The sequence below is a fragment of the Mytilus edulis genome, chromosome 6 (genome assembly GCF_963676685.1).
Source record: "Mytilus edulis chromosome 6, xbMytEdul2.2, whole genome shotgun sequence".
Taxonomy (NCBI): domain Eukaryota; kingdom Metazoa; phylum Mollusca; class Bivalvia; order Mytilida; family Mytilidae; genus Mytilus; species Mytilus edulis.
In genome coordinates this window covers 23,910,880-23,931,993 of record NC_092349.1, presented here as the reverse complement: position 1 = coordinate 23,931,993, position 21,114 = coordinate 23,910,880, and the positions used below count along the sequence as shown (strand labels likewise).

The window sequence follows — 21,114 nt, the reverse complement described above, 5'->3', positions numbered from 1 at the left end:
TTTCGCTTTCATTTATGATCGAACAAAGAAAATCGTACTTTGATTTTTTTATGTATCTCGCAGCTAGTCCCCTTTTAAGGTGGTAGACCTGGGGTAAGGGGAATAACTCGTACACATACACTTGGTGTCATTGATGCGTTTTATTACGGCCCTTAATTTCAAGCATCTGTGTACACAGATCGTTTACCTTGGATACTGTGACAGACGCTGATTAACAACAATGAGAGGTTTGTTCCAATCGAAAATAAAATCTAAACGCTCGAACTTTTTTAAAAATTTAAACAGGTCTATAAACTTACAAAACACTAATGACCATACTTATGTAAAACATAATTACATCGATATCGGGGCTGAAGAGGAAGTGGAGGATGAAATCGAAGGAATGGTGATAGACAATGATTGGCAAGTTGGCAGACGCATCGTAGAATTGGGTGTCCTGGCGGAAAAGATGTACTGTTGTAGGTGCAATGTTCCTTTGCACCTGCATGATACCATCCATGAAAGAACAACAGGATTTGGCAGTTATCTCCACATAATGTGCACCAACCAAGAATGCCGAACAGTGACAGATGTGCCAACTGGAAAAGTCGGCCCAACTGGATCATTCAATATCACTGCCAAGATAGTTATAGGTAGATAATTATAGATTATCGTTGATCATCTCAACGAGATTGATTTTCTCGCTTGAGCTGGTACAGCGAAAGTGAGAAAAGCAATCGAGTTGAGATGACCAATGATAATCTATTTATCGCTATTTTACCTATGACGACGTTGTCAATTTCATCATGTTCATGTCAATTTCGTTAGCAACGCCACGTGGCCTCCTTAGTTTCTAGTGATAATTATTCCATCTCAAGCGAGTAGCATGATATGAAAATTATCACAAAAAAAGATCAAACGAAAAATGCACAAAATAGCGATAATTAAATATATCAATACTTTTTTAATCAAAACTTATTTCTATTTCTGTACAAATAAAGGACATACCCCCAATGCATGTAAACAGCGTACTACGATAATCACACCTTTTTTCCCGTTTTATCGCTATCTGTTTATTACATTTAATACAACTCTTGTACATTATCGTGTACATTTCCTATTTCACCCCACAAAAGTAGAAAAATGTTGCATACATATCTATTTATGTTAGATTGTATCTGTAGATAATATTTTAGAGAAGATGAGATTGACTTCTATAAATTTTAAATACATAATTGTGTGTATAGTTACTTCCCCTGATTTTTTCCCATTTAGAATTATCCTCCAAATTATGTTTCGTTTCAAAAAAGTCTTTTACAATAAATTATCTATAAGAAAAGATATTTTCAAGTACCAAAAAGGTAAAATGATTGTTCAAAGTTTATATTTAAATTAATAATTGCAATGAATGTTATTAATGTGCAGTATATTGTTTACATAAATGAAAAAGTTATAAATTTCCTTTGTCAAGTCAGGAATTTTATTGACTGCGTAAATCAAGGTTGTTATAAACTTCCAATTGTCATTCTTATTGATGTCTAGCCATTCTAAAATATAATCCCTAGTCTACTGTTTAAATTGTGTAACAGCATAACATAACTCTAGTTATATGTAAAATGAAAAAAGGTGAAACTACAAGGAATTTTATTTTTAAAGTTTGAAAAGTTAGGTACTACAAGGAATTTTATTTTCAAAGTTTCAAAAGTTTCAAAGCTTACCAAAATTTATGTGACTGTTCTCATACTACTATTTATAGTAGTCTCAGGCCAGTTTCAACATTTTTTGAAATATGTTACTGCCAGTTTTCTTTTAATACTCTTTAAAACTTTTCCTTTTATTTTGTTCAAGTTTCTAAGTTTTTATTAAATCAGGAAAATCAATACAAGTATAACGATGTCTTCCCCCGCATTAACATGATATTACATCACATAAATAAATATATATTATGTATGACAAAATATCAAATCAAGGTTTAATGTTGCAAACAGTTAGTACATGTAAGGGACCACATCAAAAGTTAAATGTAGGATAAAAAACTTAATTTACATATTTTTTTTTCATCCCTAAGTAATTAGTAAGTAATTTTTATTTGTTTGAAATTCAAAATTACTGGATTGACACCAAGCAATACAAAACATACAAACACATATATATATATATATCATATCAAATTCATAAACATTGTATACATATAAAATAGAATATGTGGTATTATTGCCCATGAGACAACTATCCACAAAAGACCAAAATGACGACAAACATTAAAAACTATAGGTAACCGTACAGCCTTCAACAATGAGCAGCTTCTGAAATAAAACTATGTCATTTTCTGATAGTTTTGACACCAAAAACTTAATCATGTAAAATTTGGAAACACATTTATATTATACAAATATTTGTATTTATTCTTGCCTTTGATATAGATGTTCTCATTTAATTTGTATCAAATTAATTGGTATTATCATTGAAATGCCAAATGAGGATTCAGAAGGGGGGGGGAGGCCTTACATGGGAAAAAATTTGATTAATAATATAGAGAAGCACTGAAGTGTGACTGGAGTGGTCCCCTTATGTAAGTCAGCCCCCCCCCCCCCCCCCCCCTCTTGCATAAAGTTCTGGATCTGCCACTAAATGCTATTGTACTTATTGCTAGTCTTATGAGAATAATTATAAAAATTAGAAAATGTGGTATGATTGCCTAAAAGATAACTTTCAATCAAAGTCCAAAGGATGTAAAAGTTAGCCACTGTGGGTCACTGAACAGCCTTCAACAATGAACGAAACCCATAACACATAGTCATCTATAATCTAAAATGTCAAGAAATTACAATAATTGTAAAATATATGAATTCAAACTTATGTATGAAGTCCATTGTTAGTGATATTTGCTTAGGGGCCAGCTGAAGGACGCCTCCGGGTACAGGAGCTTCTCACTACATTGAAGAATCATTGGTGGCCTTCGGCTCTTCTCTGCTCTATGGTGGGGCTTTAATACATTCCCAACTTCATTTCTCAATTTTACATTTTGTACAAAACAAAGAGTTATATGTAATCAGGTACATTTTGTACTATTAATTCAAAATGAATCAATTTCCTTCTATTTATGTTATGAAATTACTCATGTCAATAAGCTAAAACCAATTTGAATGTAATTTTTGTTTCATAAAATGTTTTCTTTCATGTAGGAATGATACATGCTGGCCTAGGATATGCACAAATAAGAAACTTTCTGACAGAGTGTAACTTGCCAGTGATGAGTAAATCTTGCTTCCAAAAACATGAGAAGAAAATGGAAAAATCTTTGTGTCTGCTGCTGAAGAATCATGTAAGAATGCCCAACAACTGGAAAAGGAAATTTCTGCAGATAAGGTAATACTACATATCATATTATAATAAATTTGACTTTACATTTTAATCTACTGCTGGACCTCTTTCAAAGCTGACTTATACATAATATCAAAATAAGAAAAAGTTGTAGCCAATGAGACATCTCTCCACAGAACCCAAATTACACAGGAATTATCAACCATAGGTCACCCTACGGCCTTAAACAATGAGCAAAGCCTACACTGCAAAGTCTGCTATTAAAGACACAGAAATTACAAATGTAATACTATTCAAGATTTATTTATTCAATTATATATATATATAAAATACTGAAGAATATTTTTCTAGACATTTAATGCGTTGTTTCTTCAGGGGGAGGGACCTGACAAAATTACATCTTGTACACAAAAAATATAAACTTATTATTTTTTTCCTTATCTGCATAGTATCGTCTATTCCAGAGGATCTGGTAGAAATCAAAAAAATTTACTGGTTGGTCTTTTTTTTTTAGACTTCTATATATAATAAATATATATGTTAAATATTGGGCTGAAACAGATCAATAAATTTATTTCAAAGGGATTAATAAAATTTGTAAATTTTTGACTGGTTTGTTTTTTTTATAATTCTTTTCTATGAAGCTAAAATGAACAATATAAATTTAAGAAATTTAAACAATTTGTTAACTACCTTATTGCAATGACTAATTTTAAAAAAATCATGAATTTTAGGAGTTGGAGCTTGAGGTCAGTTTTGATGCAGGTTGGCAGAAACGGGGATCCGGATTTAATTACAATAGCTTAACAGGTAAACTTGACTTTGTAAAAGAGGGATGAAAGATACCGGAGGGGGACATTAAAAGCCATAGATCAAAGATAAACTGACTACGCCATGGCAATGATGGCTAAATAAGAAAAAAGTTTTCACTTTATTTAACTTTGCATTATTTATATTTGTTGGTACAATTGTCTAAAAAGATCAAAACCTGTTATCACAATCCGATAAAAATACTATAGTATATATATAAATTTCAATTATTAATGGACATTGGGGTATCCAAGGGTTGTAACCAATCCCCCCCTTTTTTTTAAATGGCTGTATCCGCCCCTGATGGGTATACAACAAACTATATGTCCATTCAATATTTCACATTATATGACATACAATATATATATATATATATGTTTTATGTATGAGATTCTCACTTATATATCAGTATACTAGTAGTACTACCATCTGGTCAACCTAAAAATAATGTAATGAATGAACATTTGTAGACCTGCTAGCTTAGATGCATTTAGATTCAAGTTCAAAATATTTAATACAGAATCAGATGTTATATACAAATTTAGACTATTGATTCATGTTGACAAATATTTCTACTGTTATAGAGAATTTCTATACTTCATAGAAGTACTAAGTATATATACATGTATACAGTCTCTATTTTAGATTTATTGAGTTTTATTCTTTCTGGCTGACTGATCCAATCCTACATGATTTTCTATTCATATTTTAAATAAATATTTAGTCTATTTCTAACAAATAAAATTTCTACCAAACTATGTAATTTCAAATTGAATTACAGGACATGCTTCAATGACAGGAAAGCAAACAGGGAAAGTGACCTGTTATGATATCAGAAGTAAAAGTTGTAAATTTTGTGAGCATCATGAGGGAAAGAAAGACACAGTTCCAAGTCATGACTGCTGTAGAAATTGGTATGGGTCTAGCAAGTCTATGGAACCAGATATGGCTGTTTCCATGGCACATAAGATGAATGATAATGAATGCCCGATTGATGTAATTCATGCTGACAATGATTCTACTACCATGTTAAAACTGAAACTGGACTTTGAAAACTTGAAGAAAAAGGACGACCAAAATCACACTACAAAGGGAATAACAAAATCAATGATTGAATTGTCTAAAAGGTAATGAAAGTTATGTTTTCAGTCATATTGGTTTTTTGTGCTCTTATCTTAGCTATGAGGATCTAAAAGGGGATCCTTCAATTCTCTATTCTTTTTTTTTATGCAACTTTCTCTATTATCTGATCTTTATTTTTCAGCACCTCATTATTCCCTAATCTTTATTATTTTGTCCATTCCCCTCTATTCTTTTATTTTTTGGCCCATAATTTTCTATTATATGACCCTCATTAACACCCTCACCTATGTTGAGCAAATCATATTATAACATTTATTGTTGAGCACTTCATGTATAAATGTAAATGTTCACTGGATTGGCATTTCAGTGGGCCAGTGGTGGATCCAGAAATTTTCATAGGTAGGGGACCACTGACTGCCTTAGAGGGGACACTCTGGTCATGCAACAGTGATTTCCTATATAATCAACCAAATTCTTCCTCTCAGAAAAAAGGGGTTCTACAGATGGGTGCACTCCTAACCTGTACAGCAAGTTAACTTGATAACCAGTCATTTGGACTGGTCAAAGTTAACCTGTGACCGAATATAGGACTGCTCTGACCAGTCCTAGGACCAAAATCTAGTTAACTTGAAAAGCGGACTTGGACCTAGGACTGTTTTTATGTCTGCCAAAAAGTTAACTTAGAAACAGGTCCGCTATTGATATAAGTTAACTTCGAACCAGTCCTGTCATAAGTTAACATAAGTTAACTTCGGAACCAGTCCTGTCATAAAGTTAACATAAGTTAACTTGGAAACCGGTCCTGCCACAAAGTTAACTTCTGCTTGAACAAATCCGATCAAAACCAGACCTGTTCCCAAGTTAACTTTTGACTGGTCTGGTCAACACTAAGTTAACTTGTAACCAGGACCGCTCTTCGTTGATTTAAAAAAAAATATTTTTAATATCTTTGTTTCGTAGTATATACATCGAAAATAAAGTAATTTGAAAATTAATACTTCCGTTTTATGAACAGGATTAAACACAAATAATTGAAAATAAGTACGCACAGAACGTAACACAAATTTATCTGTGATCTGACAATCTATCTATTATAAAAACGATCTCGGTTACAATGATAACCAGTGATAACAGGTACTGCATATATATATATATATTCCGAGATCAAATTCAATCATATTATGTATATTTTTGAAAAGAAGTATATTTAATGTTAGGTGTATACGTCCTTGTTAGTTATACATCCTTGAACTATGCAGCCACAATCAGCAATAGTTTAATTCATTTAAATAATGACTACAAATTTTTGTTCGCCTAAATTAAGGGTGCCAGCATGTCTTCTTTTTACTCAAAATACTGATACGTAACAAAATTTCAGTAGTTTTGATGCCTCCAGTTGACTTGTACAACAAAATTATTTGACCGCATCCACCAAAACTGACCATATATGCACTTTAATTTGTAAATCTATATACCCGCATAGTAAATCAGCCATATTTTTTATGTCAGGATTCAATGTATAATACAATCATGACAATGGACAGCAATATTGCAATATAATAACAACAAATTTTTGTTCGCCTAAATTAAGGGTGCCAGCATGTCCTCTTTTTACTTAAAATACTGATACGTAACAAAATTTCAGTAGTTTTGATGCCTCCAGTTGACTTGTACAACAAAATTATTTGACCGCATCCACCAAAACTGACCATATATGCACTTTAATTTGTAAATCTATATACCCGCATAGTAAATCAGCCATATTTTTTATGTCAGGATTCAATGTATAATACAATCATGACAATGGACAGCAATATTGCAATATAATAACAACAAATTTTTGTTCGCATAAATTTAGGATACCAGCATGTCCTCATTTTATTCAAAATATTGATACGTAACAAAATTTCAGCAGTTTTGATACCTCCAGTTGACTTGTACAACAAAATTATTTGACCGCATCCACCAAAACTGACCATATGTGCACTTTAATTTGTAAATCTATATACCCGCATAGTTAATCAGCCATATTTTTTATGTCAGGATTCAATGTATAATACAATCATGACAATGGACAGCAAAATTGCAATATAATAACAAAATATTTTGGTTCGCATAAATTTAGGATACCAGCATGTCCTCATTTTATTCAAAATATTGATACGTAACAAAATTTCAGTAGTTTTGATACCTCCAGCTGACTTGTACAACAAAATTATTTGACCACAGTACCAAACTGACCATATGTGAACTTTAAATTGTAAATCTATATACCAGCATAGAAAATCAGCCTTATTTTTAATGTCAGGATTCAATGTATAATACAATCATGACAATGGACAGCAATATTGCAAAATAATAACAACAAATTTTTGTTCGCCTAAATTAAGGGTACCAGCATGTCCTCTTTTTACACAAAATACTGATACGTAACAAAATTTCAGTAGTTTTGATACCTCCAGTTGACTTGTACAACAAAATTATTTGACCGCATCCACCAAAACTGACCATATGTGCACTTTAATTTGTAAATCTATATACCCGCATAGTAAATCAGCCACATTTTTGATGTCAGGATTCAATGTATAATACAATCATGACAATGGACAGCAAAATTGCTATATAATAACAAAAAATTTTGGTTCGCATAAATTTAGGAATTCAGCATGTCCTCATTTTATTCAAAATATTGATACGTAACAAAATTTCAGTAGTTTTGATACCTCCAGCTGACTTGTACAACAAAATTATTTGACCACATTACCAAAACTGACCATATGTGAACTTTAAATTGTAAATCTATATACCAGCATAGTAAATCAGCCTTATTTTTAATGTCAGGATTCAATGTATAATACAATCATGACAATGGACAGCAATATTGCAATATAATAACAACAAATTTTTGTTCACCTAAATTAAGGATACCAGCATGTCCTCATTTTATTCAAAATATTGATACGTAACAAAATTTCAGTAGTTTTGATACCTCCAGCTGACTTGTACAACAAAATTATTTGACTGCATCCACCAAAACTTACCATATATGCACTTTAATTTGTAAATCTATATACCCGCATAGTAAATCAGCCAAATTTTTGATGTCAGGATTCAATGTATAATACAATCATGACAATGGACAGCAAAATTGCAATATAATAACAAAAAATTTTGGTTCGCATAAATTTAGGATACCAGCATGTCCTCATTTTATTCAAAATATTGATACGTAACAAAATTTCAGTAGTTTTGATACCTCCAGCTGACTTGTACAACAAAATTATTTGACCACATTACCAAAACTGACCATATGTGAACTTTAAATTGTAAATCTATATACCAGCATAGTAAATCAGCCTTATTTTTAATGTCAGGATTCAATGTATAATACAATCATGACAATGGACAGCAATATTGCAATATAATAACAACAAATTTTTGTTCACCTAAATTAAGGATACCAGCATGTCCTCATTTTATTCAAAATATTGATACGTAACAAAATTTCAGTAGTTTTGATACCTCCAGCTGACTTGTACAACAAAATTATTTGACCGCATCCACCAAAACTTACCATATATGCACTTTAATTTGTAAATCTATATCACCGCATAGTAAATCAGCCACATTTTTGATGTCAGGATTCAATGTATAATACAATCATGACAATGGACAGCAAAATTGCAATATAATAACAAAAAATTTTGGTTCGCATAAATTTAGGATACCAGCATGTCCTCATTTTATTCAAAATATTGATACGTAACAAAATTTCAGTAGTTTTGATACCTCCAGCTGACTTGTACAACAAAATTATTTGACCACATTACCAAAACTGACCATATGTGAACTTTAAATTGTAAATCTATATACCAGCATAGTAAATCAGCCTTATTTTTAATGTCAGGATTCAATGTATAATACAATCATGACAATGGACAGCAATATTGCAATATAATAACAACAAATTTTTGTTCACCTAAATTAAGGGTGCCAGCATGTCCTCTTTTTACTTAAAATACTGATACGTAACAAAATTTCAGTAGTTTTAATGCCTCCAGTTGACTTTTACAACAAAATTATTTGACCGCATCCACCAAAACTTACCATATATGCACTTTAATTTGTAAATCTATATACCCGCATAGTAAATCAGCCATATTTTTTATGTCAGGATTCAATGTATAATACAATCATGACAATGGACAGCAATATTGCAATATAATAACAACAAATTTTTGTTCGCATATATTTAGGATACCAGCATGTCCTCATTTTATTCAAAATATTGATCATAACAAAATTTCAGTAGTTTTGATACCTCCAGTTGACTTGTACAACAAAATTATTTGACCGCATCCACCAAAACTGACCATTTGTGCACTTTAATTTGTAAATCTATATACCCGCATAGTTAATCAGCCATATTTTTTATGCCAGAATCAATGTATAATACAATCATGACAATGGACAGCAATATTGCAATATAATAACAACAAATTTTTGTTCACATAAATTTAGGATACCAGCATGTCCTCATTTTATTCAAAATATTGATACGTAACAAAATTTCAGTAGTTTTGATACCTCCAGCTGACTTGTACAACAAAATTATTTGACCGCATTACCAAAACTGACCATATGTGCACTTTAATTTGTAAATCTATATACACCATGACGTACCCGCATAGTATTAATCAGCCATATTTTTTATGTCAGGAATCATTGTATAATATAATCATGACAATGGACAGCAATATTGCAATTTAATAACAACAAATTTTTGTTCGCATAAATTTAGGATACCAGCGTGTCCTTCTTTTATTCAAAATATTGATACGTAACAAAATTTCAGTAGTTTTAATACCTCATGCTGACTTGGAAAACAAAACTATTTGACCAAAACTGATCATATGTGCACTTTTATTTGCAAATCTATATACCCGCATACCATTGTACCGAGCGCCTTAATGTCTTCTCCTGGCGCTCCTGTTCACATTTTAGTAGGACCGTAAATGTACACGTAATCAATAATATTGGAAAACCATTAATGCAAAAAATATTCTGAATAAATTGAGAATGTCAGAATTTCATCTCTTTATTTATAATAACAGTCACATCATATATAGGAGTTCATGATGGTGTACGTGTAAAACAAAACTATTATGCCACATCATCAAAGTACCAACACTGACATGTCTGAATTCATTTGTACTATTTACAATGATTTAATAAAAAAAAGTATACGAGGTTCTCTTCTTGGAATCTATTATGTCGGTTGATTGATTTTGTTTATAGTTAAACGTCAAGTGGCAACTATTTCATTAAAGTGCGCATTGACAGAGTATAATTTTAGGACGTCCCATATAAATATCGGCAATGACAAATCTCTCGATAAATCTGACGAATTTGACGAGATTGTTGATAGTTTTACCACATCGTATGCTTACGGACACTGTACAATTTCTGTTAGAATATTCTGCGGGAAATAGAATAGTAAATCCAATGCAAACAAGTTGAATATCAATGAAATATCCATGCAAGTATAAATTTATGCATAAAGTAAAATTTAGGAAGGGACAGGTAAACAACGGGGAACGAAGTAACGTAGACAATGTTGCCGATATCCCGTGATATAAGAATATTGTTCCGATGCGTTGGATAACCTTTCTATCCGCCTTCTAATAAAAAAAAACTCTGTGTGATCGTATAGCCATTTTTTATTTATATAAAAATACATGTATATCAAATAAAAGAGAGCATTTGTATAATATCTAGTAGAGTCTAGCGAGTAAATAATAAATGATATCTGTGGAAAAACAATGCGAATGTTGTTTACATATTTTAATGAAAGCTCAAGTCTGATATGAAAACTCTTATAACGATAATCTGTCATAAGCAGACCTGTCCTCAGGTCTGGTCAATAGCAGACTTGTCCACAGGTCTGGTCAAAAGCAGACCTGTCCTCAGGTCTGGTCAGGAGCAGACCTGTCCACAGGTCTGGTCTGAGGCAGACCTGTCCTTAGGACTGGTCAAAAGCAGACTTGTCCACAGGTCTGGTCTGGGGCAGACCTGTCCTCAGGACTGGTCAAAAGCAGACTTGTCCACAGGTCTGGTCTGGAGCAGACTTGTCGATAGGTCTGCAGCAGTCCTAAAAAAGCAGACCGTAGGTCTGGTCCACCAACGACGAAGTTAACTTGCTTGACTGCTTAAAAATTCTCAAGTTAACTTAGAAAGCAGTCAACAAGTTAACTCTAAGTTAACTTTTGTCAAGGTTAGGACCGCACCCATCTGTATTTAGGTTCAATCAATCAATATTAGATAAAAAAAGAGATTTTTCATCCCTGTGCAGTTTTAGTCAAACTAACTTAAATTTAATTATTCATTTAACACCCTGATTTTAAGTTACAACTGATGTAATGATAAATTATATGATTTTGTATGCACAAGGAGCTGAAGCCAGGAGAGGTTATTCCCTATTTGAACCGATGTTTCATGTATGCTATAACACAGAACAGCAGTAGTGAACTTGAAATTGATGAGGGTCTTTCCAGAATTGTTGCCCATGTCTTTGGAGATCATGAATTGTGTGGTGCAGTAGACTGGTGTACATTTAAAGATGATCCTATATCTTTCAAGTATGCATGACTCATGATGATTTTTTATGGTTTTTTTTATATTGTAACATTGCTGTCTCATTCACAATAACCACATCACTTTTTTACCTGAAAACATTAATATTTTTAGGCGTAGATCCAGCCATTTTAAAAATGAGAGGGTTCCCAACCCAGAGTAAAGAGGGCTTCCAAGTATATGCCCCCATTCAAATGCTTTGATCTGCCAAAAAAACGGGGTCCAACCCCCGGAACACCCCCCTTGTACTTGAGGTTTTCTGCTAGCAGTTAGGTCATTTAATTTTTGCAAATTTTTAATTGTAATGAAAATTTAAAAAAAAAAAAAACTAGTTCATATAAAAATAACTTTAAAAAACATAATTATAGTTCAACTGTACAAACAAATGCTAACATTATTAAATATGTAAACATTTATTGTATATAAGATATAAGAAGATGTGGTATGAGTGTCAATGAGACAACTCTCCATCCAATAACAAATTGGAGAAAAAAAAATAATCTGTAAAGGTATGGTCTTTGACACAGGGCCTATACACATTTTTACCTAGTCATAAATGTAAAAAAATAATAATCATATTCAGCTAAATGACATATGTCATCTTAATCTGTTATTACAAACTATAAGCAGATAGGGCATATATCCTTATGCAATACAAACTTTACATACATTCATGTCAATACCAACCATATTGAACACATAAGTAATACTTGTGTAATAGTTTAGCTTGATTAAATTACCTTAAGATTTTTAGAAATTTTGTTTATTTAGATATAAAAGTCTTCCTAATGGAAAGCCTCTGATTAGTGAAGATTTGAGGAGAGATTTAGAGAATCTTATAGAGAAATATAAGAGCAAAGCATCTTCACTCAGAAATTTAGGATCCACACAGGCTAATGAGAGCTTCAACCATTCTGTAGCAACGAAAGCTCCAAAATACAAGTGAGTAAAGTTTCTATAATATTGTTAAGTTAAAAATAGAAATAACACATGTTTTTATTATGGCCAGAACTATTATTAGGGTTACTCCTGAATAAGAAATTTTAAGGATTTTTTTTTCTGTTATTATTTTGAATATTATTATAGATAGTGATAAATTGTAAACAGCAATATATGTTAGCAAAATGAGATTTAAAAATAAGTCGCCGTTACAAAAATGCACATGCATGGTCAAAGTTAACCTTCAATTCTGTATTCTTTTTTTTTATGCAACTTTCTCTATTATCTGATCTTTATTTTTCAGCACCTCATTATTCCCTAATCTTTATTATTTTGTCCATTCCCCTCTATTCTTTTATTTTTTGGCCCATAATTTTCTATTATATGACCCTCATTAACACCCTCACCTATGTTGAGCAAATCATATTATAACATTTATTGTTGAGCACTTCATGTATAAATGTAAATGTTCACTGGATTGGCATTTCAGTGGGCCAGTGGTGGATCCAGAAATTTTCATAGGTAGGGGACCACTGACTGCCTTAGAGGGGACACTCTGGTCATGCAACAGTGATTTCCTATATAATCAACCAAATTCTTCCTCTCAGAAAAAAGGGGTTCTATTTAGGTTCAATCAATCAATATTAGATAAAAAAGAGATTTTTCATCCCTGTGCAGTTTTAGTCAAACTAACTTAAATTTAATTATTCATTTAACACCCTGATTTTAAGTTACAACTGATGTAATGATAAATTATATGATTTTGTATGCACAAGGAGCTGAAGCCAGGAGAGGTTATTCCCTATTTGAACCGATGTTTCATGTATGCTATAACACAGAACAGCAGTAGTGAACTTGAAATTGATGAGGGTCTTTCCAGAATTGTTGCCCATGTCTTTGGAGATCATGAATTGTGTGGTGCAGTAGACTGGTGTACATTTAAAGATGATCCTATATCTTTCAAGTATGCATGACTCATGATGATTTTTTATGGTTTTTTTTATATTGTAACATTGCTGTCTCATTCACAATAACCACATCACTTTTTTACCTGAAAACATTAATATTTTTAGGCGTAGATCCAGCCATTTTAAAAATGAGAGGGTTCCCAACCCAGAGTAAAGAGGGCTTCCAAGTATATGCCCCCATTCAAATGCTTTGATCTGCCAAAAAAACGGGGTCCAACCCCCGGAACACCCCCCTTGTACTTGAGGTTTTCTGCTAGCAGTTAGGTCATTTAATTTTTGCAAATTTTTAATTGTAATGAAAATTTAAAAAAAAAAAAAACTAGTTCATATAAAAATAACTTTAAAAAACATAATTATAGTTCAACTGTACAAACAAATGCTAACATTATTAAATATGTAAACATTTATTGTATATAAGATATAAGAAGATGTGGTATGAGTGTCAATGAGACAACTCTCCATCCAATAACAAATTGGAGAAAAAAAAATAATCTGTAAAGGTATGGTCTTTGACACAGGGCCTATACACATTTTTACCTAGTCATAAATGTAAAAAAATAATAATCATATTCAGCTAAATGACATATGTCATCTTAATCTGTTATTACAAACTATAAGCAGATAGGGCATATATCCTTATGCAATACAAACTTTACATACATTCATGTCAATACCAACCATATTGAACACATAAGTAATACTTGTGTAATAGTTTAGCTTGATTAAATTACCTTAAGATTTTTAGAAATTTTGTTTATTTAGATATAAAAGTCTTCCTAATGGAAAGCCTCTGATTAGTGAAGATTTGAGGAGAGATTTAGAGAATCTTATAGAGAAATATAAGAGCAAAGCATCTTCACTCAGAAATTTAGGATCCACACAGGCTAATGAGAGCTTCAACCATTCTGTAGCAACGAAAGCTCCAAAATACAAGTGAGTAAAGTTTCTATAATATTGTTAAGTTAAAAATAGAAATAACACATGTTTTTATTATGGCCAGAACTATTATTAGGGTTACTCCTGAATAAGAAATTTTAAGGATTTTTTTTTCTGTTATTATTTTGAATATTATTATAGATAGTGATAAATTGTAAACAGCAATATATGTTAGCAAAATGAGATTTAAAAATAAGTCGCCGTTACAAAAATGCACATGCATGGTCAAAGTTAACCTTCAATTCTGTATTCTTTTTTTTTATGCAACTTTCTCTATTATCTGATCTTTATTTTTCAGCACCTCATTATTCCCTAATCTTTATTATTTTGTCCATTCCCCTCTATTCTTTTATTTTTTGGCCCATAATTTTCTATTATATGACCCTCATTAACACCCTCACCTATGTTGAGCAAATCATATTATAACATTTATTGTTGAGCACTTCATGTATAAATGTAAATGTTCACTGGATTGGCATTTCAGTGGGCCAGTGGTGGATCCAGAAATTTTCATAGGTAGGGGACCACTGACTGCCTTAGAGGGGACACTCTGGTCATGCAACAGTGATTTCCTATATAATCAACCAAATTCTTCCTCTCAGAAAAAAGGGGTTCTATTTAGGTTCAATCAATCAATATTAGATAAAAAAGAGATTTTTCATCCCTGTGCAGTTTTAGTCAAACTAACTTAAATTTAATTATTCATTTAACACCCTGATTTTAAGTTACAACTGATGTAATGATAAATTATATGATTTTGTATGCACAAGGAGCTGAAGCCAGGAGAGGTTATTCCCTATTTGAACCGATGTTTCATGTATGCTATAACACAGAACAGCAGTAGTGAACTTGAAATTGATGAGGGTCTTTCCAGAATTGTTGCCCATGTCTTTGGAGATCATGAATTGTGTGGTGCAGTAGACTGGTGTACATTTAAAGATGATCCTATATCTTTCAAGTATGCATGACTCATGATGATTTTTTATGGTTTTTTTTATATTGTAACATTGCTGTCTCATTCACAATAACCACATCACTTTTTTACCTGAAAACATTAATATTTTTAGGCGTAGATCCAGCCATTTTAAAAATGAGAGGGTTCCCAACCCAGAGTAAAGAGGGCTTCCAAGTATATGCCCCCATTCAAATGCTTTGATCTGCCAAAAAAACGGGGTCCAACCCCCGGAACACCCCCCTTGTACTTGAGGTTTTCTGCTAGCAGTTAGGTCATTTAATTTTTGCAAATTTTTAATTGTAATGAAAATTTAAAAAAAAAAAAAACTAGTTCATATAAAAATAACTTTAAAAAACATAATTATAGTTCAACTGTACAAACAAATGCTAACATTATTAAATATGTAAACATTTATTGTATATAAGATATAAGAAGATGTGGTATGAGTGTCAATGAGACAACTCTCCATCCAATAACAAATTGGAGAAAAAAAAATAATCTGTAAAGGTATGGTCTTTGACACAGGGCCTATACACATTTTTACCTAGTCATAAATGTAAAAAAATAATAATCATATTCAGCTAAATGACATATGTCATCTTAATCTGTTATTACAAACTATAAGCAGATAGGGCATATATCCTTATGCAATACAAACTTTACATACATTCATGTCAATACCAACCATATTGAACACATAAGTAATACTTGTGTAATAGTTTAGCTTGATTAAATTACCTTAAGATTTAAAGAAATTTTGTTTATTTAGATATAAAAGTCTTCCTAATGGAAAGCCTCTGATTAGTGAAGATTTGAGGAGAGATTTAGAGAATCTTATAGAGAAATATAAGAGCAAAGCATCTTCACTCAAAAATTTAGGATCCACACAGGCTAATGAGAGCTTCAACCATTCTGTAGCAACGAAAGCTCCAAAATACAAGTGAGTAAAGTTTCTATAATATTGTTAAGTTAAAAATAGAAATAACACATGTTTTTATTATGGCCAGAACTATTATTAGGGTTACTCCTGAATAAGAAATTTTAAGGATTTTTTTTTCTGTTATTATTTTGAATATTATTATAGATAGTGATAAATTGTAAACAGCAATATATGTTAGCAAAGTGAGATTTAAAAATAAGTCGCCGTTACAAAAATGCACATGCATGGTAAAAGCTAACCCAAAAAAAATAAAACTTTTACAAATGTCTTCTCCTGAAACAACTGAGACAAATTTAACGAAAACTTGGCCACAAATAATCATTAGAGTATTTAGATATTAAAAATATATCCATTGACCCTGCCTGCAAACCAAAATGGCAGACATAGCTAAAAATAAAACATTGGGAAAAAATGCTATTTTTTACTTTTAATTTCTAAAACTATAGCAAAAGTATAACGGCTGTATTATTGGATGCATCAATTGTAAATGAAAAATATCATGTGAGTGACACATGTTTTTATATTTCAGACACTATGGTGGTTCACAATCCCTGGCAAGTAGAGTGTCATCAGCTGTGCTTCAAAAGAATGAAGGTTACAATTACTTAGAACAGGTAAATGTGAATTTTTGTAGGTTTTCATAATTCTTGATAAATCTAAGAAAAGCCATTGCTACCTTTTGTAGCCGACTATACAGTTTTGGTATCCTCATTGTTGACAACTATAAAAATGCCTATAATGACTTGAATCCACTTTGTTTAAAATTTAGCAATATATTGTCTTATTGACAATTATACCACATTTTGTTTTTACAATTTTTTTTTTATACATAATCATTTACAATTTATTTTAGGAATGACTGTAATATTTTTTCTGTCTATGAAGAAAAATAACATAAAAAATTTGATGCACACTGAATAACGCGCATAGCAGGTTATTTAACAGTGTGCACCAAATTTTGTATGTTATTTTGAATAGACAGAAAAAATATTACAGTCATTTCTTATAATTTAATTCTAAATTCCATTTTAAACCGTAGAAAACCATAAAAAACGTTGATGATGTCATGGTCACATGACTAAAATATGTCTATGGGCTCATAAAAAAATAACGTCAACTGATCAGAAGACATGTTACATTCAAAATTAAATTATTTTCATAAAGTTTTACATCAGCATTACTACAATTGAAGTGGTTACTTCCTTTATTTTTAGGGGTATGAGTGTGCCCCAAAATAGGGTCCCTTTTTCATGCCCGGCTGGTCAGAACAGGGTCTTCTTTTTCATGTCCAGCTGGTTAGAACAGGGTATCTTTTTCATGCCCTCCTGGTGAAAACAGGATCTTTTTTAAACAAAGTATTTGTCTAGAACATGACCACTTATTTCACTTTTTATGGAGCAAAAGGAGTTGATTAGATTTCTTTTTTTTTTGCTTTACTCTTAATCCTTGTTGAATTGTATGATTGTAGTAAAAAAACGTGTCTAGAACAGGGTATACATTTTTTGAGCGGGTCTAGAACAGGGTACACATTTTTTGAGCCTGTCTAGAACAGGGTATACATTTTTTGAGCCGGTCTAGAACAGGGTATACATTTTTTGAGCGGGTCTAGAACAGGGTATGTCTTTCAATGTTTACTAGTTAGAACAGGGTTTCATTTGGCATAGTTATACTTAAAGGTTAGTCAGTAGCCCCCAGGGATACCATGCAGCAAACTTTTTGCTTTTGTATAAGCATATGATTCTTACTAATTTTTTTAGGTTAACCTTTAAAATATTTACTACATAATATTTTTTGCTTTGTTTGCATCGGTTTTAATTTAATCATTACATTTGCCTCACATACAAATGTGTCAGTTATAAAAATTTTAATCTGTACTTCTTACATCATAATATTTCAGATGAATGACGCTGCACTTCTTTCACCTGGAGAATATACAAAAAGTATTGCAAAGAAACTTGATTCAGAAAAACTCAAGAGAAAGATTAAGAGGCAAAGTCGTGAGTTCAAGAAAAAAAGGACTGAACTAAAGAAAAAAAGGAATAAGAAAGAAAGGCGACTAAATATTCATGAACCGGTTTCATATCAATCTGAAGTTGCAACAATAGGTTTTTCAGATACTGAGGCTATTACTATACCATCGCCATTGAAATTGGACGGCACAGAATCCTTCACATTTTTTTATCTTGAAACCACAGGTTTAAGTAGAGTAAGTGATATTACTCAGACAGCAGCTGTACATGATAAGAAATTATATCAATCTTATGTTTTACCTAGATGCGATATTTCATTTGAAGCCTCAAAAGTAACCGGAATAACCTGCTGTCTGGCTAAAAATAAAATGTATGTGCACGGAAAAGAAGTGGATACTAAATCCCAATATGAATCAATATTAGATTTTATTGAATTTTTAAAAACAATTCCAAATCCAATCCTTGTTGGACATAACATATGTAATTTTGACATGGCAATTTTGTCAAACAAATTGAAGGAATTCAATTTATTTTCTTCATTTTGTAATGTTACTTCAGGATTTCTTGACACACTTAAATTAGCAAAAAGGATTTTCCCCCGAATTGAAGTAGACAATTACAAACAATCAACTCTTATTTTAAAGTATGTTGGTATGGAATACAGTGCACACAATGCCACAGAAGACGTACAGTCCCTTCAACATTTATTTCACCAAAAAATGAAGAATAACTGTAAATATATCGATCTACATAGCATTTACTATTGCAGTTGCAAATCTACTTATGACAGTTTAGTGCAAAACAAAACTGTGAGCAGAGATACTTGTATGAGACTTGCAAAGAATGGAATATCTTTATCCCACTTACAGATAGCTAACAGTAGAGATGCAAACGGAATTAAATTATTGTTTCAAGAGTTCAACATTCCTACCAAAACTGCCTCTATATTTGTTTCTGCTTTTGCAACTGAACAGTAAATTTCAATAGTCATGACGAAAGAAGTTTTTGTTACAGGAATGCTGTTATCAGATTAATATGCACAGAATGTTTGAACTTGTCATAATGTACACCATCAGGTTTATAATGTATCAATTTATATTGTGTTTTGTCTTGAAAAGATATGTTGGTTATTCTTTTCTATGAGCTAAATATCTTACTTGATTAATCTTTTTTATAAACTACATTTGTAGTGACTGCACTTAAATTTGTAGCATACATATTTCAAAACAAAAAGATATATCTGAGAAATATTCACAATAAATTTTCTATACAGCTAATTTGGAAACCTCAGAACTAGAATTCATTGTGATAGGACACCACTAAAACAGTAAGATTTGTATGCCCCACCTACAATAGTAGAGGGGCATTATGTTTTCTGGTCTGTAAGTCTGTTCGTCCCTCGGTTCATTCGTTTGTTAGTCTGTCTGTCCCGCTTCAGGTTAAAGATTTTGGTGAAGGTAGTTTTTGTATGAAGTTGAAGTCCAATCCACTTGAAATTTAGTATACATGTGCCATATGATATGATCTTTCTAATTGTAATGTCTTATTAGAGTTTTGACCCCAATTTTACGGTTCACTGAACATGGAAAATGATAGTGCAAATTTCAGGTTAAAGTTTTTTGGTCAAGGTAGTTTTTGATGAAGTTGAAGTCCAATCAACTTGAAACGTAGTATACATGTTCCCTATGATAAGATCATTTTAATTTTAATGCCAAATTAGAGACTTTATTCCAATTTCATGGTCCACTAGACATAGAAAATGATAGTGCGAGTGGGGCATCCGTGTACTGTGGACACATTCTTGTTTCATCTTTTTTGGAAAGTCTATGCATGTATGTACATGTACAATCTATACAGCTAATTTGGAAACCTCAGAACTAGAATTCATTGTGATAGGACACCATTAATACAGTAAGATTTGTATGCCCCACCTACAATGTATATATATCTTTACTGCAAAGTGATAACTTTTTAAAAACTACTTCTAAAGGTGTGTGGCAAAATATTTATAAAGTCCTTTTAACAAACCAATTCTAGGCAAGCAAGCATGAACTTTCACATTGGAATCATTTCAAGAAGTTTGAGTGTTTCATGTTTTGTAATAAATATGAAATTACTATATTGTATGCCAATGTGATTTAATGATAGATATAAACTCAATTTACTGTCAGTTAGTTTTGTAATAATGTTCATTCAATCAAATTTTTTTTATGAAATGGCATACATACTAACTTAGGAATTCTATTTTTTTAAATTTCATTTTGGCTTTATCAAATACATGCATTTAATTTTAGCAGAACATGATTTGCAGAACAGGATGCAACCCTCTGGCGCACTTTGAAAAGTCGTAAGGTTGTAAGTCCCTGGCGTAGATGGAATAAGCTCGTAAACTTGACCTGCTGCAAATCATAGTGTGGGGAGAATTGGAAATTTTATTTTAAAAACTGGTGTTTGATGAGTATGTATGTTGTTTGGGTGTTTGGTGAATTATATCATTAGTATATTCAGTTATGTTTTCTTGACTTTTTCTCTTTGAAACACTGTTTAAAGGATTAAATATACAGTGTGCTTCATATT

The 21,114-nt window shown here is 31.6% G+C and overlaps 1 pseudogene; it reads left to right on the top strand.

The window, feature by feature from the left end:
- Positions 1–248: 248 nt before the first annotated feature.
- LOC139526289 (uncharacterized) lies at positions 249–20,376 on the top strand (annotated as a pseudogene).
- The last annotated feature ends 738 nt before the right edge of the window (positions 20,377–21,114 follow it).